Genomic DNA, 22852 nt, shown 5'->3' on the forward strand with positions numbered 1-22852 from the left:
TAGGAAAAGGTAGGAAGAGGATTGAGGCTACACTCAGCAGTGCTCACTCTTCTCTCTGTTCTCAGATGTTACTCCTGTGGATGCTCTGGGGACCATTTTGGTGCCAGGAATCAAATAAAGAGTCAGTCACATAAAAGACAAATGCCTTAACTCCCATACACCTCTATGGCACTACTTGAGATACTGATTCATCCACAACCTATAAACTAAAACTCTTCATATCTCCTACAGGAGAGTACAAAAATTTGTTGGACTTACAATATATACACCATCAATCAGTTAATAGCAGCTCCTAATTTTGGATCCTCAGATAAAAAGAAAGCTATGCATAATTGCTTCAGTTATATAATTTTCTATTTATTTAATAAATATCAGTTAAATACTATATGCTAGATACTGGTCTAAGGATTGAAAGTAAAAGCAATGAATGAAAGTATAAATATCTGAATTCAAGACTGGTATCTAAACAGTACATTTACACTTATACATATATAGCACAGCACTGCCTTATACGTGGCTGACCAAGGTTTGATTCTTCTGCCCCTCTCGGAGGGCCTGGCAAGCTATCGAGAGTATCTCACCCACATGGCAGAGCCTAGTAAGCTCCACATGGCGTCTTCAATATGCCAAAAACAATAACAACAAGTCTCACAATGGAGACGTTATCGGTGTCCGCTTGAGCAAATTGATGAGCAGTGAGATGACAGTGATGACAGTGATTGTAGAGAGTAGAAGGGAAAAAACCAACAGCTTACATTTAGAAGAAGATAAATCATACCTCGCTTAATTTTTGTCCCTTTTGAATGGCTTCCTAAAATGTCTTAACAAATTGTATTTCCAACTGATTTCTTCCATGTATGACCTATCTGTATTATGTACATAATATATTTTAGCACCACACAGTACCCTGTCATAACATAAATGAATGTGTGCTTGTTTTTATAGTTAGCCAAAAATCTTAAAGGGGAAAGGACTCTACTTTATACTTTTTTATTGTTTTCTCTGACCCATAGTTTAGTTTTCAACATATAAAATCAACTAAGTGATTTTATTCAACTAAGTGTAAATGACTTTACTTAAGAACAAAAGGGAGAGGGCCAGAGTAATGGTACAGGGGTTAAGATCTTGCCTTGTGTGTTTTAAAATCTTCTTTAACTGCCTTGCATGGCTCTATTGTATTTTAGTTTCTTCCTAGACTATAGTCCTGATTTATCAGTGTGGGTGAATTCCTTCATCTTTCCTGATTGTCTAGTGCTCTGTGAAAGCTTGTGTGAGTCTGTGGCCTAGAATGATAGTGGGATTAGTTAATGTATAGGGTTTTGTTCTTGTGTGTGCCTGAGGTAGTGAGGTTGAGTGGCCCTGGGGGTGACAGAGGTTCACATTCACTAGTGCCTGACCCCAACTCTAGTGCTGAATTTGAGGATTTCTGATATCGAGTGGAAAGTTCTTATTACCAACAGAATCATGGAGTTTGAAAGGATTTGTATGATGACTTGGGCTTTGCTAATGTGAGTTACTGGACCAGATCTCATACAAATGTCTAGCAGGTTTGGATCATAACAGGCACCTTATCAGTTGTAAGTGTCTTCCTGCTGCTAAGGTGTCACATGAAAATGGGGGAAACTGCTCAGGAATCTGTGTTCAGGTGGTTCTGATAAAATACCTAGTTGGAACTATGATCTCTGTCTAGTTGGGAGTGGGTTTGACAATTAAACACTAATAGGAAACTGAGTATGGCTGGCCAGGTATCAAAAAAAAATGCACAGCAGTTCTGGGCAACAGTCATGGGTCTACATTTCCATTAAGGTCACCTGTTTACCAGGTTACACCTGGCGTGAGTAGTCACTGTGCTCATGGATATCTAGCAAATTTTTCATGCCAATTCTGAAAAGCAAAACATTAGCCAGGGCTTCCCTGGAGGCAGAAAAGTCAAATCTATTTTTATTATCCACAAGAGGAAAAATACAGAGTTATGGAATAGTTTTAGGTGCAGATTCTAGTGAAATATCATTTTTATTGTTATATATAATATATATATATATATATTTTAAATAAGCTCATTGCTTTTATTTTTTTTTATTTTTTTTTTATTTTTTTTTGCTTTTTGGGTCACACCTGGCGATGCTCAGAGGTTACTCCTGGCTCTGCACTCAGGAATTACCCCTGACGGTGCTCAGGGGACCATATGGGATGCTGGGATTTGAACCCGGGTCGGCCGCATGCAAGGCAAACGCCCTACCCGCTGTGCTATCTCTCCAGCCCCTATAATAATATATATTATAATATAATATAATATAATAATATAGCTACTCAAGTGCTAGAAACTTAAGAAGAAGGTGCAATGAGAGGTGATGGGGTAGGGGAAGAAAGGATGAGAATCCTGGAAACTTTCCAGTTTTGCTTAGCTTTGATATTGTGTGCCTAAAATACCACGTGTATTAGTGGTAATTATCATTGGTGAAATTGTACATAGATGAATCTTATAAGAACATTGAACTTGAGATATGTAAACTATTCCAAAAGGGTTTATAACATGATTTGAAGAAATTGTTGTTTGTTTTAAAGTTTAATTTTCTTTAATAGAAAGAAACTGTCCTTAGAGTTTCCACTAGGATATCCTGGGGAAAAATGGAATCCCATCAGCACAACTCATTGTTAATACCTTCAATAATATTTTTTAATATTTTAATGTTAAAATTAGAAAAATACTTTTTGGAATTTATCCAAAGTGAATATTTTGTATTTTATATAAAAATTATATATAAAATTATGTATGTTATATAAATTATGTATAATTATATATGTAAACCCATATATAAATTAAATATATAAATATAGAAAAATATATAAGATATATATATAAAGAGTAATATATAATATTAAAAGTTTAGTGCCCACTAAAATAACATTTGCATTGAATAATCATGGAATACATAAGTCTTCTAGTGCATTTCTGGAATATTAATTCATTCGTACATCTTAGTTTTGTTTTGTGTTTTACTTTGCTATGCTTTAGCACAAACACTAAAAATCACTTCTCTGGAATAAAAGCATGTACATAACCTATTAATGAATTAATCTATAAGGTTCTGAGATGGGTTTTTCTTGTTGTTTAAATACATCACTAATATTAGAAGAAAATGGTATTAAAATGTCCAGAACCTAGATCAATTTCAAATTTTTTTTTGGCTTTTTGGGTCACACCCGGTGATGCACAGGAGTTACTCCTGGCTCTGCACTCAGGAATTACTCTTGGCGGTGCTCGGGGGACCATATGGAAATCTGGGAATCGAACCCAGATCGGCCACATGCAAGGCAAATGCCCTAGCTGCTGTGCTATTGCTCCAGCCCCCAATTTCAAATGTTTTTGTAAGTTGAGGGGCCTGATACATACCTCAGTAGTAGAGTGATGACATTGCTTATTTAAGGTCCTGACTTCAAATACTAGCATCACCAAAACAGAGCATTTCCATAAACTGGCTTGCTTCCAAGTCATAAGATATTTTAAAGACTTACAGTTACTGTGACAATAATAATAAAGCTATATGGTATATAGTAGGAGCTTAAACATTTGTTAAAAACTGAATGAAGACCTGGAGAGATAGTACAGGGGTTGGTTGTCTTGAAAATGGACAACTCTGGCTTGATTCCTGGCCATGTTTGTGATCCATAGGAACAGAGCCAAGAATTAGCCCTGAGTACAGCTGATTATGGCCCTAAACGAAAAACCAGACAAACAAAACTGGAGTGCAAAACATACAAGGATCACTACGGGGGAGTGTTGTTACAGGCCGTGTTCCTAGCTCTGTGATCAGAGATCACTCCTGACACTGATTGAGGGACCATATGTGGTACTAGGAATCCAACAAGTGTTGACTGCATGCAAGAAAAGCACCTTACTTGCTGTGCTGCTTTACTATTTGGCCAAAAGATTGTTCCTTTTTTTAAACCTAATTTATCACTTATTATCTGGGTAATTAATCACATGTTCACATATGTGAATGTCAATGTCTTTGTCCTTAATTAATATATGTATAAATGTCAAATTTGTTGAATAGTAGATCCATTGTATGCTATGACTAAATTGGTTTAATAATAAATTAAGAATAAAAGAAGTCTGAGGCAGATATTTTATTTTGACTTGATTTTTTGCTTACTAGATCATTCTTAATTATAGTCATGTTGTTATATAAGTTATGCAATACACAAATTCATACTACATTATACTTAATAAGAGTATAATAAAATGTAGTATTTAAACTGGTAAAATCCAAGTCATACATGTAAACTCTCAGAGAATAAAAGAATATAATCTCATATTATGTCTATTTTCCTAAAATTTGAGTCCTGTTTTCATGTGTTTACTATTCTATCGCATCGTGATTTTTTTTACTGATTTTAAAGATATACTGAAGCCTCTGATTGTACAAATAATTTTTTTAACTTTAAAGTAAAATGTCCATAAATCAACAACATAACAAATTTACTGAGTATTTATCTTCTTTAGGTGAATTCAGCCATATAATTAAATTTAACTCAGTTCAGTAAACATGTGTTGAAAGACATCGTATTGGTTTGGGGAATATTTCTATTGCAATAAATTAAGGGATATGTCTATAATTTGGTGGCCTTTTGTAAAATATTATAATTGCGCAAAATTACCAGCCTGATTGACATGGGAAAAGTTTTTTGATTGACATTGAAAAATAATAGTTCTGATATTTGTCGTAGATTAGAATGACCCATGTCAAAACATAATGTCTCTTTGATATTTTTTTGAATTTGCAGATAATTTAGGAATATGGTCTCATTAGTTAGACCTTGGACTACTGCAACTACCTTAACTTATTTACCTGCTTCCATTCTTGCCTTCAAATCAATATTTTCACAAAGCAAATGACAAGAAAGTCCCCTGGAGTCTCTCTTTCTTGGAATACTGTCATTAAGAGAAATTGTCAAAGCAAGATTTCTCACATAGGTTTTTTTGGTCCACAGTTTGAGGTAATTCTAATGCCTGTGAATTTCATATGCCACTTTTATGTCATTGACTTCCAAATCATTTCTCATCCTGAGTACTCCTGGAAATCTAAATCAATTTATTTTAATTATTGACTACTTTTTAAAAATACCTATATAGCATTTCAATAATGTTAAAGAAGAATTCGTAGACTTTTTCACCAGACTTAATCCTTTTTTCTCTCATTTCCATATTAGAAATTGGTACTACTGCCTATTCAATTGCTCAAGAAAAAAAAGTAAAACTAACCTAATAATTCCTGTAAATGTTTTTCAAAACATATGCCAAATTCATCTTCTATTCTTAATCTCTGTTTCAAATCACTATTATTTTCAGCTGAATTACTCTAAGTACTTCTGAATTTATTTCTCTGCTTGAGTTCTTGCCTTCTAAAATATGTTCCATAAAGCAGCTAACCAAATTTATCTTTGTAATTAAATGACATCATTGTCCTTTAAACCTCAAATGGCTTCTAATGATGCTTTGAATTCAACTCTTATTCCATTTTACTAATTTCTCTATGATCTGTCCCTTTCCTACGCTCTCAACATTATGTGATATATCACTTCGATAGTTTTCTAGATCTACCTTACAAGTGTACGGCAGACTAGGTACCTTTAAAAACAGAACTTAATCTGTTTACATATTTTGAGGCAAGAAACCGAAGAACTAGGTGCTAGCCTTTTTTTATCCTAAGACCCCTTTCCTTGAAATAAATGAATACTTTCTCTCTATGATATTATTCTTACTGGTCTGTATTCTGATCTTGTCTTGTAGATGCGAGAATTGAATTAGGACCCATGTTAGTGACTTCATTGTTACTTTACCTCTTAATACAAATATAGTAAGTGTTTTGAGTTCTGAAATAGGTAAAACATAGGCAGAATGTATCAGAAATCCCCCTTTGCAATTGTCTTAGTCATGTAAGATTTCATTATTGTCACATATAAAGCCATGCTTGCACTGAAAGAGTACCCTTCCTTGAAATAAAAAAAAAAAATAGCTCAAATTATAAACCAGATACTTGTTATAGAGGTTCCATCGAGAGGCACAACACATTTAAAATGGTGAATTCTTCTTGGTTAGATATTGACTGCCAAAAAAGTTAGACTACTTTATTTGTAGTCTTAATTTACTAAACTATTTGCTACTAAATTTAAGAACCTAATGTATACTTCATCTTGGATTCATCTTGGATAATGATGATACTTTCACTACTATCTCTATGGGTTTTTTAAATCAATATATACCCAGTTTGATCTAAAATTCTAGATTTTATTTGTTCATTTATATATTAATGACTGGAAAAGGTGAATCACCTGATAAATCCTGGAATATATTTTGTATTTCTCCAATGACATATGATATATATAAATATATATATATATATTTGCTTTTTGGGTCACACCCATAGATGCTCAGGGGTTACTCCTGGCTTTGCACTCAGGAATTACTCCTGGCGGTGCTTGGGGGACCATATGGGATGCGGGGGATCGAACCCGGGTCAGCCGCGTGCAAGGCAAACGCCCTACTCGCTGTGCTATCGCTCCGGCCCCTCTCCAATGACATATGATAAATATCTTTTAATAGACTTGTTATTAGTAAGTATTCTTTGGTGAAGTGTCATCATATCCTTTATGGGTTGGACTGGAGCTATAGCACAGCCAGTGGGGCATTTGCCTTGCATGCAGTCAACCCAGGTTTGATTCCTCCGCCCCTCCCGGAGAGCCCCGGAAGCTAACGAGAGTATCCCACCACACGGCAGAGCCTGGCAAGCTCCCTGTAGCATATTCGATATGCCAAAACAGTAACAAGTCTTACAATGGAAACGTTACTGGTGCCCGCTCAAGCAAATCGATGAACAATAGGATGACAGTGCTACAGTGCTACATTGAGTTATTTGAATTTTTGTTATGTAAGAGTTTTAAAGGGTTTAAATTTTTGGCTATTGCATACCACTGTCATCCTGTTGCTCATCATTTTGCTCGAGTGGGCACCAGTAATGTCTTGCCAGGCTCTCAGAGAGAGACGAAGGAAGCGAACCCAGGTCAGCCGCATGCAAGGAAAATGCCCTACCCACTGTGCATATATGAAATGAATGTTTCCATCTCATCTTGCTAACTGCTTTTAAGCATGTTTTAGAAAATAAATTGGTGGGGAAAGTTTTGGGCCACACATGGCACTACACAGGGCCTACTCCCAGCTCTGTGCTCAAGAGGAACCATGTGGCACTGGCATTGGAACGAGGTCGGCTGCATGCACAGCTGGTACCCTGTGCTATTTCCTCAACACTGTCTTTTTTTTTTCAATTTATTTTATTGAATCACCATGTGGAAAGTTACAAAGTTCTCATTCTTATGTCTCAGTTATACAATACTCAAACACCCGACCCTTCACCAGTGCCCATATTCCACCACCAAAATCCCCAGGATACCTCCCACGCCCACCTGCGTAACTGATAAATTTCACTTCATTTTCTCTTTATCTTGATTACATTCCATATTTCAACATGAAACTCACTATTGTTGTTGGAGTTCCCCCCCAAAAAAAACAGCCCTACTGACAAGGAAGCATTTGATAATTAGTTTTACAATTGCTGAGAATGGAGAAATATGAAGATATCTCTCTCCTTTCTCAGATATGAAGATATCTGATAATGGAGAGATATGGTTTAGGCTTTATTTTAGTATTTTAGAAATTAAGTCCAGGGATATTTATATTAGAAATTGCATAATTTCCCTTCCTGGGGCAGTATGGGGCAATGGCTTAGTTCACAGACTAGAGACATGGCTGCAAGCAGTTTCTGTGACCAAAAGTAGTCTAGCTGGCCTCCGGATCGTCAACACTGTCTTTTAATTCTTTCAATAGCTTTTGTCACAGAGTAAGCTACTTAATTTCAATGAAGTCCAATTTTGATTACTTTCATAGAGCATGCTTTTATTATATATTTTAAAACATTGCCAAGTCTAGAGTTAACTAGATTTCCTGCCATCCCACCCTTGCCATGTTCCTGAATATTTTTCAGTTTTGCATCTTACTTTTATACCAATGATATATTTTTATATATTTTTTTGAGGGAATAAACTCCCAAGAAGTGATCAGGAGAGCATGGCTCTGCCTAATGATGCCTGGCCTCATTGAACTAGGGGTTCAATGTAAGGGTCCAAGGATGTGGTGCTGCTTGGGTCTTGCCTGTCTTGGATTACCTGTATCCCAGCAATGCTTGGGGTCACCTGGGAGGGTGAGACCCAGAAGTGTTCAAGAGCTTTGTGGATTGTTTGGTGCTATGGTTTGAACTGGCATCAGCTGTATGCAAGGCACTGTACTTAACTCCATACTATCTCTCTGTCCCCCAATTTTTATGTGTGCTTTTTGATACAGGTCATAATATTAGTATCTAGATTTACTTATTACTTAGCTGAATGTGAGTGTCCTATTGTTTCATCACCATTTGTTGAATATGCTATTCTTTCTCCATTGAATTATTTTTGTATCTTTGTCAAAGATCAGTTGATTTTATGGTATGTGTGTGAGTCTTTCAGTGTTGTTTATGTTCCACTAGTCTTTATTATCAAGAGAATAATGTCACACCTAGTCTTTAAGTATTTTCTTTTGGTAATATCACACTGGACTGGAGCAATAGCACAGCGGGTAGGGCATTTGCCTTGCATGCAACTGACCCGGGTTCGATTCCTCCATCCCTCTAAGAGAGCCCAGCAAGCTACTGAGAGTATCTGGCCTGCATAGCAGAGCCTGGCAAGCTACCCATGGCACATTCGATATGCCAGAAACAGTAACGAGTCTCACAATGGAGACGTTACTGGTGACTGCTCGAGCAAATCGATGAACAACTGTAGGGACGACAGTGCTACAGTGCTACAATACCACATTATCTTGTTATCTTTTAATACTGTGTTGGCTATATTAGGTATTTTGTCTTTCTTTATAAACCTTCTATTATTTATTTTTTCAATGTCCACAAAATTAATTGATGGGATTTTAACTAAAATTACATTGAATTCATAGACCAAGTTAGAAAGAATTACATTCTAAAAATATTGAGCCTTCATATTCATGAACAAACATTGTGTGTCTGTCCATTTTACAGAATACTTTAATTTCTTTCATCAAATTTGTAGTTTGTCTTATATAGACATTTTAAATATTTATGCCTGTTTTCTAGTACTAATGCAAAAGATGTATTTTAATACAAATTTCTATTGTTCATTGTTGGTTATGGGAAAGCAGTATACCTTTCATTTATATAGTTCTATGCTAATTTTTTACCCATATATCTATGTTCAATATTATGTTTATTTCTTCTAATAAAAACGTAGAAATTATTTGTTATCAGTATATATTCTTGTTATTTGTGGACTCAGGGATAACTAAACCAAAAATTAATCACGAATGAGAGTTAACTCACATTCCAGATTTGCTGCTCTGGGAATAAAACATTTCTAATTTCAAATAAAAATAGGTTTTCTTTTTATACAATATTCAGTCCCAATAATTCCCTAATAGCTTTCCTTGTTACCACACTACTAACAATCACCTGTTTGGTAATATCACCACATATCTGAAGGTCAGCCAACAGTAGTCTGACTATGGCTGACCTTTAAAGATACGTGTGTGGTGGAGACACTTCCACATTTGCAGACACTTCTATAACTACAGAAAAAGTCATCCCTACTTCTTCAAGTACACTAGCCTACACTCTTTAAGTTTCCTCAAACCTTGTTTGAAATCAGCAACCTACTTTGATCAGTGTTACTGAGCTCTGTTCATACAGATCGCCTTTGTTTACAATATAGCCCTTTAATATTTTTGTTTCATACATACATTTCTTTTTTAAGAAATGTTCTCCTTCCTGTGCTCATTTATGCTACAAATAATATCACCTGTAGATTGTACTGTCTTAGAAATAGAAACTCAATAAAACTATGATTATATTATTTTCTTGACATCTTAGGGTCTCATAAATTTGATATTAAATGACTACATGATTATGGTTTCTGTATATTTTATAAAATAATTAATCTATTCATTGCTTGACAACTAGCTTAATATTCACTATAAAAGTAAACCCTTTCAGAGTTTAATGCTAAGTAAAAATTTCTCTCTTGAACAAATGATTTCTTGCTCTGTTTGGCATAAATCTTAGCATTACACTTTCTTTAGCTACAAAATATATTTCAAATTTAACATTATGATACTTATTTTAAAATTACACATTTCTTATTAATTTTATATTTTATTACAGAATTATTTTAAAATTATTTTAATGTGGACAAGTCACAAATGTTGATAGAATTCCACAGTTTAATTCATTAGATAACAAAGAATTGATTAGAATTCTAGGGTTGAATTGATTAGATAACAAAGTACCAATATCAAAGTCAATAACTTTAAAAATCAATATTTTTTGTGAAAATTGTTATATATCATCAGGGGTATTTAAGTCCTTGTTTAAGAATTTACTAAGGCATTTGTTGCTAGTTGACCCTTCTGAGTTATTGTTTTTGTTTGTTGAGTTTAGGCGGCTTCTATATTACTTTCTCATCTAATTTAGTGTGCTCCATTGGAATGACAGTATGGAAGGAATCTGGAGATGTCATATGACTGTCTACACAGCCACACAGTACAGAGACTTCAGGATCTATGGTCTGGGACCTTAGTGAGCAGTGGAGTTGAGCCCTGGCATGGCTGCAGTAGTAGGGTGTGGATGCTGCTGTCTGGGCTTCTTTATGCTAGGTACTTGTCCCACCTCCCTCTGAAGGGTGCCACAGAGTTTTCAGGTGGGGGGAGGGCAGTGCATCAATAAATTTTACCTGTTTGGCTTGCATCTCCTTGATTTAATCTTGAATTAAAGTGGGTAGAGCAGGGCCAGGGAATAGATTCAACATATTGATGACTACAGGAGATGGGCATGGCTATCAGGGCTTCCTGAAGTTCAGAGGGTAGGCGGAAGTTGCCCACAGAGACTCCAAGAAGATACTGGAACTCTAAGCCTGGGCACTGAGTACCTGAAATTATTCACAATTTGTATCTCTGTAGAGAATATTAGTGAAGTGGCAGCCTTTGTCATGACTACATTGATGGACTGAGTGTGAGTTCAGCTCCTAGGGCTTCATTAGGGCAGGTACTCAGCCCACCTGCTTTCCAGGGATCCATAGAGTGTGTCCATGGCTTGTATCTCTTTGGAGACTTAGTCATGATTGGGTAGTGCAGGGCCCATGGGTGAATCAACATGGCTGTGGCTGGGAGGTGGGTGTGGCTCTCTCATTTATTTTGTTTTATTTGTTTGTTTTGGATCAGCTATATTTTTTAATATTACTTTATTTTGTAAAAGAGAATCTTTTGCCCTTGCACCTGGCTGTCTTCCCTAGAGCCCCTTGGAGGGGGTGGGTTTCAGTTTCCCTCCCCACCCCGAGCAGAGCTCCCAAGACTGAAGACCTCCAGAGCCTAGCCACAGCCATGCTCAAGGCCTCTCTCCACACATTGGGATGAGCCTCACGCGTGAAGGTACCGGCAGAGGAACCCAAGTGTGTGGGACCCGAGGCTAAGATCTCCAAACCTGCTTGGATCGGGACTGGGCCTCTTCCACCCAGATTCCCCATTTTCCAGTAGCTAAACGGTCACACCCAAGGACTGTCCCTGGCGCCGTGTAATCCCACCAATGGCCAACATCCAGAGACTATAAAACCAAGCTCCCAGAAGCACTCGGATGCAAAGCAGCTGTATGATATCTTATAGCCTAATTCTCCCTCTGGGAGAACGGCAAGCTGCCTAGAGTTTCCTGCCCACATGGGAGAGCCTCGAAAATTCCCCATGGTGTATTCATATGCCAAAACCAGTAACAATGATGGGTCTCATTTCCCTGATCCTGAAAGAGCATCCAATGCGGCACCATTAGAAAGGATGAGTAAAGAGAGGCTTCTAAAATCTCAGGGCTAGGACAAATGGACATTACTGAGACCGCTTGAGAAATTTGACGATCAACTGGATGATGATGATGATGATGATGATGATGATGATGATGATGATGATAATGATGATGACGATGATATTTTGTAAAGTAATTCACAATATTTGATTACATTTAATTTTTGAATACCAATTCCACCACCATTACACCTTTCCACCACCATATTTCCATCCTGAATGAACCCCTGCCCCAAAGCAGATCCAAAATAATTTATTTTGTATTATTTGTTATGAATAAACCACTGAAAATGCTCAAAAAGTTTCCTTAGAAAAAAGTGTGTGAAGATTGTTGTATTTCACCCAGGGACTATTAAGCTCTTCTCTAGGTGATCACTAATATTTTGTTAAAGGTTGAGCCTTGTGTGCTTATATATATATATATGTATATATATGTATATAAAAGATATATAAAAGATATAAAGAGATATACAGTGTATATATGTTATAGATATATATATCTGTAAGAACATATATATATGTATCTGTAAAACTATACTTTCCTCTAAGATTGGTTGCCTTCTACTTTAAACCCTATCAAGTGTAGTGCGCAATTCTTGGAATATGAGCTGTGTGAGGTATGAGATGTCGAGGAATAGATTCACTCGTGGGCGAGGCTCTGCCTGAGCGTGTGGAGAGCAGCCACAAGAATGGTGGCGGCGGAGTCCAGGACATTTTTGGCTGCCGTGGCTGGGTCCCTTGGGTTGAAGAGGGGCCTCACCTGCCCCCTCTGAGGTGCCCTGAGTGAAACAACCTGGTGCAGAGTTCGGCAGTCTGACTATAGTGAATAGATTTATGCTCTCTTCTGAGAGAATTGTGAGACTGGATCATCTCTCATTTCTTTTAAAGTTAATGTTTTTGGTTTGTTTCCTTGGTTTTGGGACCACACCCAGTGATGCTCATGGCTTACTCCTGGCTCTAAGCTTTGTAGCTCAGATGTTGTGGACTGGAACAATAGCACAGTGGATAGGCCTTACATGTGGCCAACCTGGGTTCCATTCCTCCATCCCTCTCAGAAAGCCCAGCAAGCTACTGCACGCACAGCAGAGCCTGGCAAACTACCCGTGGCATATTCGATATGCCAAAAACAGTAACAACAAGTCTCACAGTGGAGACGTTACTGGTGCCCGCTCAAGTAAATCGATGAGCAATGGGACAACAGTGCTACAGTGATACTATTTCTTATGTCACCAATGTACCTGAATCCCCTTAACTATTACCCCCACTGCTTTTCATTCATATCTCCCACCACACCCTCCACATGACTTCTTTCCTTCCCCTCCCTATACTTTTAATACTAGAAGTTATCCTAGGATGAAGTTAAATAAGGTTAATATCTAGTATTTGTTCTAAATAATACTATTTTAAGTTGCTGAGCAGGCAACACTGAAAATGAAAAAATTGAAATGGCTTTATCATTATGTGTTTTTAAAATTCTATATTAAAAATTTTTGTATTAAACACATAAAAATAATTTGTTAGGAGTCATTCAAAACTAAGACAACAGAGGTAAAATAGTACCAAGGGTGATTTATTTTCTTACTTTAAATGACTAGTGATGTATATTATAACCTGTGTTACGTAGGAACTTCTTGTGATGACATTTCTATTCACACTTCATAGTTAAATTTACTTATACTGGAAATATTCAATGAGCCATCTCATCTGCTTCAAATTATCATGTTAAGTAGAGCTAGCAACATCACCAGCAACATAACTGACATTTGCTTAATAATACCTACAAATTAGATCCAAGGATAAAGACTAATTCATCTGATCTAATTATGTCAACTATGATAGGTAATAGCCCACTTGAATCTTGGTAATTTCCACTAGATCACACAGATAGCAGGTGATAAGAGTTCAGTCTTCATGACACCTCACTTTACATATGACACTGAGACTCAGAAAACTCAGAGCCAACAGTTCGCCATAAGTTTCAATGTTGAAATTATACCTTCAGAACACTCAAAGATCAAATTATTTATATCACATAATATATTTCTCACCACAGATTTTGTTTCTTCCTACCTTTGATTCACTTCTTTTCCTTTCTTTCAACTTACACTTTATGCATTGGCATAATTGTATTTTTTTAGATGAGACCATCTGTGATAGGAGTTGAAGGATTTCTCAGTTATCTCAGGCAGTTGTTTGATGACCTTTTGCCATACTATCCACTAAAGTCCCAGTTTTGCCAATTGATTGTCAGTATATGAGGAGGCAGCCTAGGTATTCATATTTCGTACAGAGGTAGCTTGATTCAGGACTCAGTGTTATTGATGAAGTGAGAAATTGTGAAACAGGAGTGTTTCAAAAGCTCTGATTCATTTCTGTGCTCACATCTGGGCTGAGTCCTGGTGGCTTTGAAATGGTATTAAGAAAGTGCCGACAGTAGGAGCTTGCCTCACTTTCATTGCCTTCAGTTGGGAACAGACCAGTGCTTATCCACATGGTCTGTGGCTAAGTGACGGCCTGAAGTGCAATTATACTCTACTTTAAGCCTTGCAGGTTTGCATTCTTCTCCCTCAATGACTTTCATATCAAAGCTGCCTTGTTTCCAAGTTGACATAATGGGATTCCAACCTCATATTTGCCAAGCTCTTGTTGATCTTTGGTGTGGAATAAATGTGAATGCCACCTCATTAATCCTCTCAACAGTCTTTGGAGAGAAGTGGCAAGCAATGGCACATTCATTTTTCAGTGGAGGAAAGAAAGGAAAAGTAAATTGTTCACTTTGCATCTGTGCCCAGCCTTCTGGACATTTCCATCTGGCTATCTTGCTGGCTTGCCAAACTCTACTTACCCTAAATTGAACTAATTCTCTTCCCTTTTCCAAAATATATTCCTCTTTTTGAGAATTGTGTCTTGCTAATGACACTGATATCTATATAATTCTCCCATGGTTGAAGCCTATAATTCATCTTTGGTTTCTCCCACTCCTCATATTTAACCAGTTATGGATTTTATTTTCTTTACTTCTTAATTGGGTCCCAAATCCATTCCTTCTCTTAAATCAACTTTTCCCCAATCCCTTGACACATTTGGTATGTCATTATACCTCCTCCATATTAGCATTATATATATATATATACATGTGTATATATATACACACACAAGCATATCCATTTCCCATTAGAGGCTTCTTATTTTTATCTTTATAAAATTCTCCCTCAAGATATTAACCATCCGTGTAGTTCATGCCCAATTCAATCAGCTTAATCAATGGCTGAATAAACAGCAGCACTGCTACATTATTAAAATAAATAAATAAGTAAAAGATATTAACCATCCTATATACTGGATGCTGATTGATAATGGAACATGCAAGTTTATGTGCAAACTTCTTCAATAAAAGTGCATTAAAATAAATATATTATTTAATTTCCTGTTTATTTATTTTTTACTTTTTGTCTTGGGGACCATGTGCAGTGCTCAGGACCAATCTAGGGTTGGCTCTGTGCAAAGCCCTTTTTCACCCCCTTTACTATTTCCCAGTCCCTCCTCTTCTATTTATAGTTGTGATGTTTATAACTTGAATGGCCTCAAAAAACACAGTTGAGACTCTATATTAATGAAATGTTTTACAGCTGGGCAAAGTATAACCCTGGTACTCTAAGTGTATTAAAGTATTTATAACTCATCTCCCACTTCTTATTACCATGTGCCCCATACTGTAGATATAAGCCATCTCACTATTAACAAATGTACTTTTATTATATCTTAACTTCAGTTTGTGATAAATCTATCTCAGGCAATTTGTTAGAAAAATGTATAGACTTTTTAAAAGATCTAGTCTCTATATTTCATTTGCAGTATTTTTTACTTATTTATCTGCCTAATCTGTCTCTCTGTCTCCCACTCTTTCTTGGCTTGGGGGCCACATACAGTGGTGCTCAGGGCTTTCTCCTGGGTCCTTGCTCAGTGGTTTATATTGATGGAGTAAAGGGACTAAATACTGCACTGAGTATTGAAACTGGGTCAGCTCTGTGTGAAGCAAGCTACCCACCCCCTATACTACTTCTCCAGCCCTTCTTTTTATAAAATCAATAAAATAACTTTTACTCAGTCTAGATTTTAATTTTGTAACTTTGAACTGTCCATACTTAATGGTTATGGAAAGAACTTTGCTTTTGAGGCCTTCCCCTTTTATTTTGTTCACTTGTTTGATCTTCGATCACAATTCTACTTTACCCATACAGGTATTTCAGAAAGGAAAATTCTGGCTCACTTCAGATTCTAAGGATCCAAATCATCACAAAGCAAGTAAACCAAGACAATGTTAATATCTTCATGTTCCATATAAATGGGAAATAAGAATGAATTGTTTCCATATCATTTTAGTGATCTTACTTTTTCATACCAGGACAGCAACATGCAAATGTGTTATTTATTTATTTTTTGTCTATCTATCTATCTATCTATCTATCTATCTATCTATCTATCTATCTATCTATCTATCTATCATTTACTTAAAGGTTTAGATATTTTTAAAATAGCATTTTAAGCTCCATGGTTTATAAAACTATTAATGGTAGGCTTTCACACCATTATAGAATAAAGCATTCTAGCACCACACAGCCCACCAGTGTCCATTTCCCCTCATTATTATCCCAGTATCTTACTCCCAACCCGTTTCAGTCCCTGGAAAGCTTCCGAATGAAAAACAGTTATCAGGTTCTATTGCCCTTGGACATTTATCATTTCCCTACTATGTTTCTTTATATATCACATATGAAAGAGATCATTCTTTGACTGTCCATCTGCCTAATATCTTTTGAGTTTTCATATTTGCTTCATAAATATTTGTTGTGAATTATTCGTTAGTTCATAATGTTATCAGTGTTCATCAATATAGTCTATTTCTAGAGAGCTGTCTCTATTTTGTTTATCTATAAAGTGTTAGTATTGAATACTTATCAGTGCTAAATGTGGGTAGAATTTATATATAATAATAAAAAACTCTTAAAATTGTTAATTTGATTATTTTCTAATCACACTAATGCCTTTTATCATTTTGAAAACCGGCAACCACCTGGTTCTTATAATTCCTATTATGCAATTGGAAATTTTTCCTTCTAGACTTTTATAGAGCTGACTTGTTTATTTGTCACCTCCTCTTCAGACATAAAAATAAAATAAAGGAAGATACTGTGCTTTATTACCATAGTTTTATTTTACAGAGAATATTTGCAAAATAAATTATGAATTATATCGTTTGTATGACATTTATAACTCCTCATTCATTTTATGTTTAAAATTTTATTGAGATAACAGTATACAGAATGGAAGTAAATGTATTTATTGCTTAAATCTCCATAAATGTATGTTCCTTATAATGCCTAAGTGCAAGTTCCATGATTTTGTAATTGTACTTTAACTCTGCTTCAAACTTTTTTAAATGTTCTGGGACATAAAACAAAAGATCTTTTTGAGAAAACTGCATTTTATTGACTAGTCATAATACCACTGTAATGCAGGTATTATTACTCATCCATAACATATAAACAAACATCCCAAAGACTGAAAAAGAAGACAGAACAACAAGAAGAAAAGATCTTTGCTTGAACTATTATAGAAAAAATAGCTAAACTCAGAATCTTCACCATAAATCTTAAATTTCTCATTACTAGACCATCCAGATATTACTCATCACTGTCACTGTCATCCCATTTTTCATAGATTTGCTCTAGTGGGTGCCAGTAACATTTTCATTTGGCACTGTCACCTGCTAGTGTAGCATCTGCTCACTCCAGGACGTTGTTGTCACTGTATGAGGTATTATTTTTTATTCCTAGTATTTATTGTATCTGATAATAAGAACACAGACTTCAAAAGGTAAGGATTCTATCATATTCACTTATGGAGATACCAGAGTAGTGTATATACTTAAAAATAAGTAATGTTTAGGGATGATAGATTTTATCATTGATTCCAGTCAAATAAAATTTGCTATCCGTGCCCACTTTCTTTTGATATTCCCAGCCTCATAATATTCTGTACAATTTTATTTTTAAAGACATTTGTAAAACTTAGTAGGGTCCTGGGATTAGTCTATTTGCTACTAAAAAAGTTGAGTGAGAAAACGTTACCCCCGTCCCCCACCCAGATTTGGTGTTTTGGATTTTGACAAAACCTGGTGGTATTCAGGAAGTCATATGCAGTGTCAGGGGTTGAACATGTGGTAGCTGCATGCAAGGCATGTGCCAATTCCCTGTATTCTCTCTCCAGCCTAAAATAATATATTCATAATTTGAATTCTTTTATATATATCTTAATGAGTCACTGTGAGATACAGTTTTGGACTTACAAACTTTCATGATTGTATTTTAGTCAGACAATTTTTGAGTATCTATCCTTCCACCAATGCCCATTCTCCACCACGATTGTTCCCAGTATCCCTCCCCACAGCAAATAATATTTTTGAGTATAAGAGTTAATAAATTTGGGGAGAAAAGTTTTGAAATAAAGTAAATCTTGGAAAGTGATATTTTTCAATCCAGTAAAGATATGATAATTTATATTATTACAAAGGTAGGTGGTACAAACATATTATCTATGTGTGCAGAAGGAAAAAAAGATTGAATCACAAGAGCATTTAGTTTATAAACATGTATTTCAGACAGGTTAAATAACTTGATGAAAAAATAAGAATATTGCAAGTAAATTGAATCACATCTTTTTTATTTTTTAGTGAAGCAAATAGTTTTTTTAAAAAGAAATTTAGAGAAATGTGAGGAGAGGGTGGAGGTGGAGGGAGAGAGAGAGAAAGAGAAAGAGGAGAGAGAGAGAATGAAGAGAACAAGATGCATGTTCAAGAGAGAACCTGGGCTTCCAGAGTGGAAGAAACCTGAGCACTTGTTTTTTTATATCTTTGTGATAGGAAAGCTCCATTACTCATGAAGCAAAGGTTAAAAGTACTTATAACATGACTACTATTTTTCATGTATGGTAGAAAATGCCATGAAAAAGTGAAAATGCAACCAGATAAAAACAATTACTATCCCTATGGCCTCAATTTGATTAGCAAAGTAAGTATAAATAGACTTGGAAAATGTACGTGAATAGGAAAGGAAACTTTATTTTTAGACAAGTGTAATTTTTAAAATGACCATCTTTATTACTAGTTAGCTAATATAAATTAAAAAATTAAATGAGGGTTTTATTAAAATTTAATTTTATTGAGGTCATTGGTTTCTTAACAATCAGTTTTTTTTTTCATCTTGACAAGATATGTTACCACACCACACTCCTCACTAAAGTTTAAACATATTTCCACCACAGCCTGTTGGAACTCTGGGCTCTGTCCTCCTTCTGCTTCTGTCAACCTCTTTTCTGCAGTAGAGTCCAAGGACTTGTGTTCATTCAATTTAATCTGCTTTACACTTTAGTTCTCTGTCTTTTTTTCTTCTGGCTTTGCCTCACTCCCTTAAGTTTCATATGTCTTGTTAAACAATTGAGATTTTACCTTTTCTATATCTGCTTTACCTAGGCATCTTTCATTGGACATTGGGGTATAAAAAAACAACTCAAGATACAGAAGTATCTTGGCTATTGTAAATAATGCTGCAATGAAGATAGGAGAACATATAACTCGTTAAAATTAGTGTTCAGTACATAAATAGCTAGGAGTGAAATAACTGATAATAGATGTATTAAAATATTTTTAATACTTAAAAATAGCTATTCTATTTTCCAGAGAGCATGGAGCAACTTAAATGGAAAGAGTTTTAATTTTTATTCCAAAAATCATAAAAATAAAAGACTATACTGTAATTTTTGGAACTGGTGATTTTTTTCAGTAACTCTCTCCATCAAACATTGTCATACATGAGTAGTATAAGCATGAAATCTTTAGTGAGTCTCTGAAATGTTATGGATAATGGATTTTATAGACATATATCCATGCAATCACTAACTATAAGTTTCAATAATATAGGAAAGAGGGGATATCCGTGTACTACACTGAATTATAACTGCAAATCCAAGTAAAATGAGTGGTCCTCATTTCTTGAACATATAAATCAATTTACATGTAATGTTATATATTTAAGCACTATAGCACTGTCGTCCAGTTGTTCATCAATTTGCTTGAGTGGGCAGCAGTAACGTCTCCATTGTGAGACTTGTTGTTACTGTTTTTAGCATATTGAATATTCTATTGGTAGCTTGCCAGGCTCTGCCATCTGCCATGCGAGTTAGATACTCTCGGTAGTTTGCTGGGCTCTCTGAGATGGACGGAGAAATCGAACCCGGATCAGCCATGTGCAAGGCAAGTGCCCTACCTCCTTTGTTATAGCTCCAGTCCATGATACCACATAATATGAAAATATATATATATATAATAGGCATAGTTTCACTTCCTTAGTTTTTAGAAAAAACTACTATTGTTAAGTGGGAGTATATTGTTATATATATTTCTGCACATCCAACACATTTGTCTAAGCATGTAATAATTTTGTATGTTTCAAATATATAATAACATGAATATTCTTTTCCAACTTTGTTTGATACTCATAAAACAACACATATTACAATTTTTTCTATTGCATTGTAACTTATATCTTCTGAATGTACTCATAGAAATGAAGTCCTTCTACCTTAAACTAAGAAGCTTCTGCACCTCAAAAGATACAGTGACCAAAGTACAAAGACAGCCTACAGAATGGGAAAGGATATTTACCCAATACTCATCTGATAAGTGGTTGATATCAAGGATATACAAGGCACTGGTTGAACTCCACAAGAAGAAAACTGCTGACTCGATCAAAAAATGGGGTGATAAAATGAACAGAAATTACCCCAAAGAAGAAATCCAAATGGCTGAGAGGCATATGAGAAAATTCTCGACATCACTAATTATCAGGGAGATGCAGATCAAAACAACAATAAGATATCATCTCACACCACAGAGACTGGCCCACATCCAAAAAAACAAAAACAATTGGTGTTGGCACAGATGTGGGGAGAAAGGTACTCTTCTTCACTGCTGGTGGGAATGCCAAGTTGTTCAGCCCTTTTGGAAAACAATATGGACGATTCTCAAAAAATTAGAAATTGAGCTCCCATTTGACCCAGTAATACCACTCCTGGGAATATATCCCGGAGAGGCAAAAAGGTATAGTAGAAATGACATTTGCATTTCTATGTTCATTGCAGCACTGTTTACAATAGCCAAAATCTGGAAAAAAATCAGAGTGCCCAAAAAACAGATGACTGGTTAAAGAAACTTTGGTACATCTACACAATGGAATACTATGCAGCTGTTAGAAAGCATGAAGTCATGAAATTTGCATATAAGTGGATCAACATAGAAAGTATCATGTTGAGTGAAATGAGTCAGAAAGAAAGAGACAGACTAGAAAGATTGCACTCATTTGTGGAATATAATGTAGCAGAGAGGTACAAGCTAGCAATAATGCAACTTCTGGCAGAAATTTCTCTAGACTTAGTTACTAAAATACTTAAATACAGAAATCCAAAACCTCGCGGCCGTTATTGTGGCCACACGACCTCATATCTCTTCATTCTCAGCAATGGAAAACAAATTATCAAATGCTTCCTTTCCAGCAGGTCTGACTTTTGGCGGGGGGAAACTCCAAACAATAATAGTGAGTTTTTTGTTGAAATATTATATGTAATAGAAGTAAAGAGAAAGTAAAGTGAAATTTATCAGCTACACAGGTGGGGTGGGGGGCTGGAGGGTGGGGGGGTTGGGGTGAGGTTTACTGTGGTTCTTGGTGGTAGAATATGTGCACTGGTGAAGGGATGGGTGTTTGAGCATTGTGTAACTGAGACTTAAGACTGAAAGCTTTGTAACTTTCCACATGGTGATTCAATAAAAATAAATAAATTTTAAAAAATAAATGAAGTTCTTCATAATAATTGCTACCATTTATTTATGGTTGACTACTTTATATCTCTGTGCTAAAGGCCATTAATGATTAGTGGAATATAAAATAATGTGATCATAATTTTTCTGCTATTGAATTTTGAAGAATATTTGATATACATAGGATTTTGAACTGAAGACCCAAGTATTATCACTGGAAAACATTCAAAAATATGTTAGTTTCTGATTACAGATACCCTCCAATTCTTAGTTTTGCCTTAAAATGACCCAGACCACAACTCCTATTCAGAGTGCTTTACTTCTAAATTTTAATATTTTATTTAAAGTCACCATTTTTATTTTACTATGTCATTTTACTGATCTTATATAATCTTGAGTGTTGTTTTTCAATTTTTATATGCACATAGTTTACCCCAATAAAGTCTAAGCAGTTAATTAGAAGTAAAGCAAGTTAGCAATAAATACTCATTAAATAATTAGGATTGAAATGCATTTCAGTTGTATATTCCTTCTGGGAAGAGCACTCCTGTGATATGAGAACACTGAGTCTAAGCAGGTTGTTTATTTTCCCAGTGGACAACAAAAGAACTGGGATCATAGATTTTCATTTGCCAAGTGTTAGTTAATATCTTTGAGCATGTGGAATAAGGTTTAGTTATGAAATCTGGGTACGTGGGTTGGCAAGATGAAATTTGAAATCAGAAGGCTTAAATTAATTAATTTTATTGCTTATTTGTTCAATATTATGAGCATCCTTACTATCTTGTCTAGCTTCTGCCTTAATACCTCTAATAAAAGGGAACACATTACGGCATGTTCCATTTTTGGCATCTCATTTTGTTGTGTGATAAAAGGATCTTTGAGTCAACTTTCAAAGGCTAGAAAGAACAAGAGAACTTTTGTGGATATTGGGAGACTGAAATTTAGATCATGCGTGAATCACGAAGTTCTTTTAAAACTGATGCAGATTGATGGAAGGGATTGCTCAGATTGGAGAT

This window comes from Sorex araneus, chromosome 1 (genome assembly GCF_027595985.1).
Source record: "Sorex araneus isolate mSorAra2 chromosome 1, mSorAra2.pri, whole genome shotgun sequence".
Classification (NCBI taxonomy): Eukaryota; Metazoa; Chordata; class Mammalia; order Eulipotyphla; family Soricidae; genus Sorex; species Sorex araneus.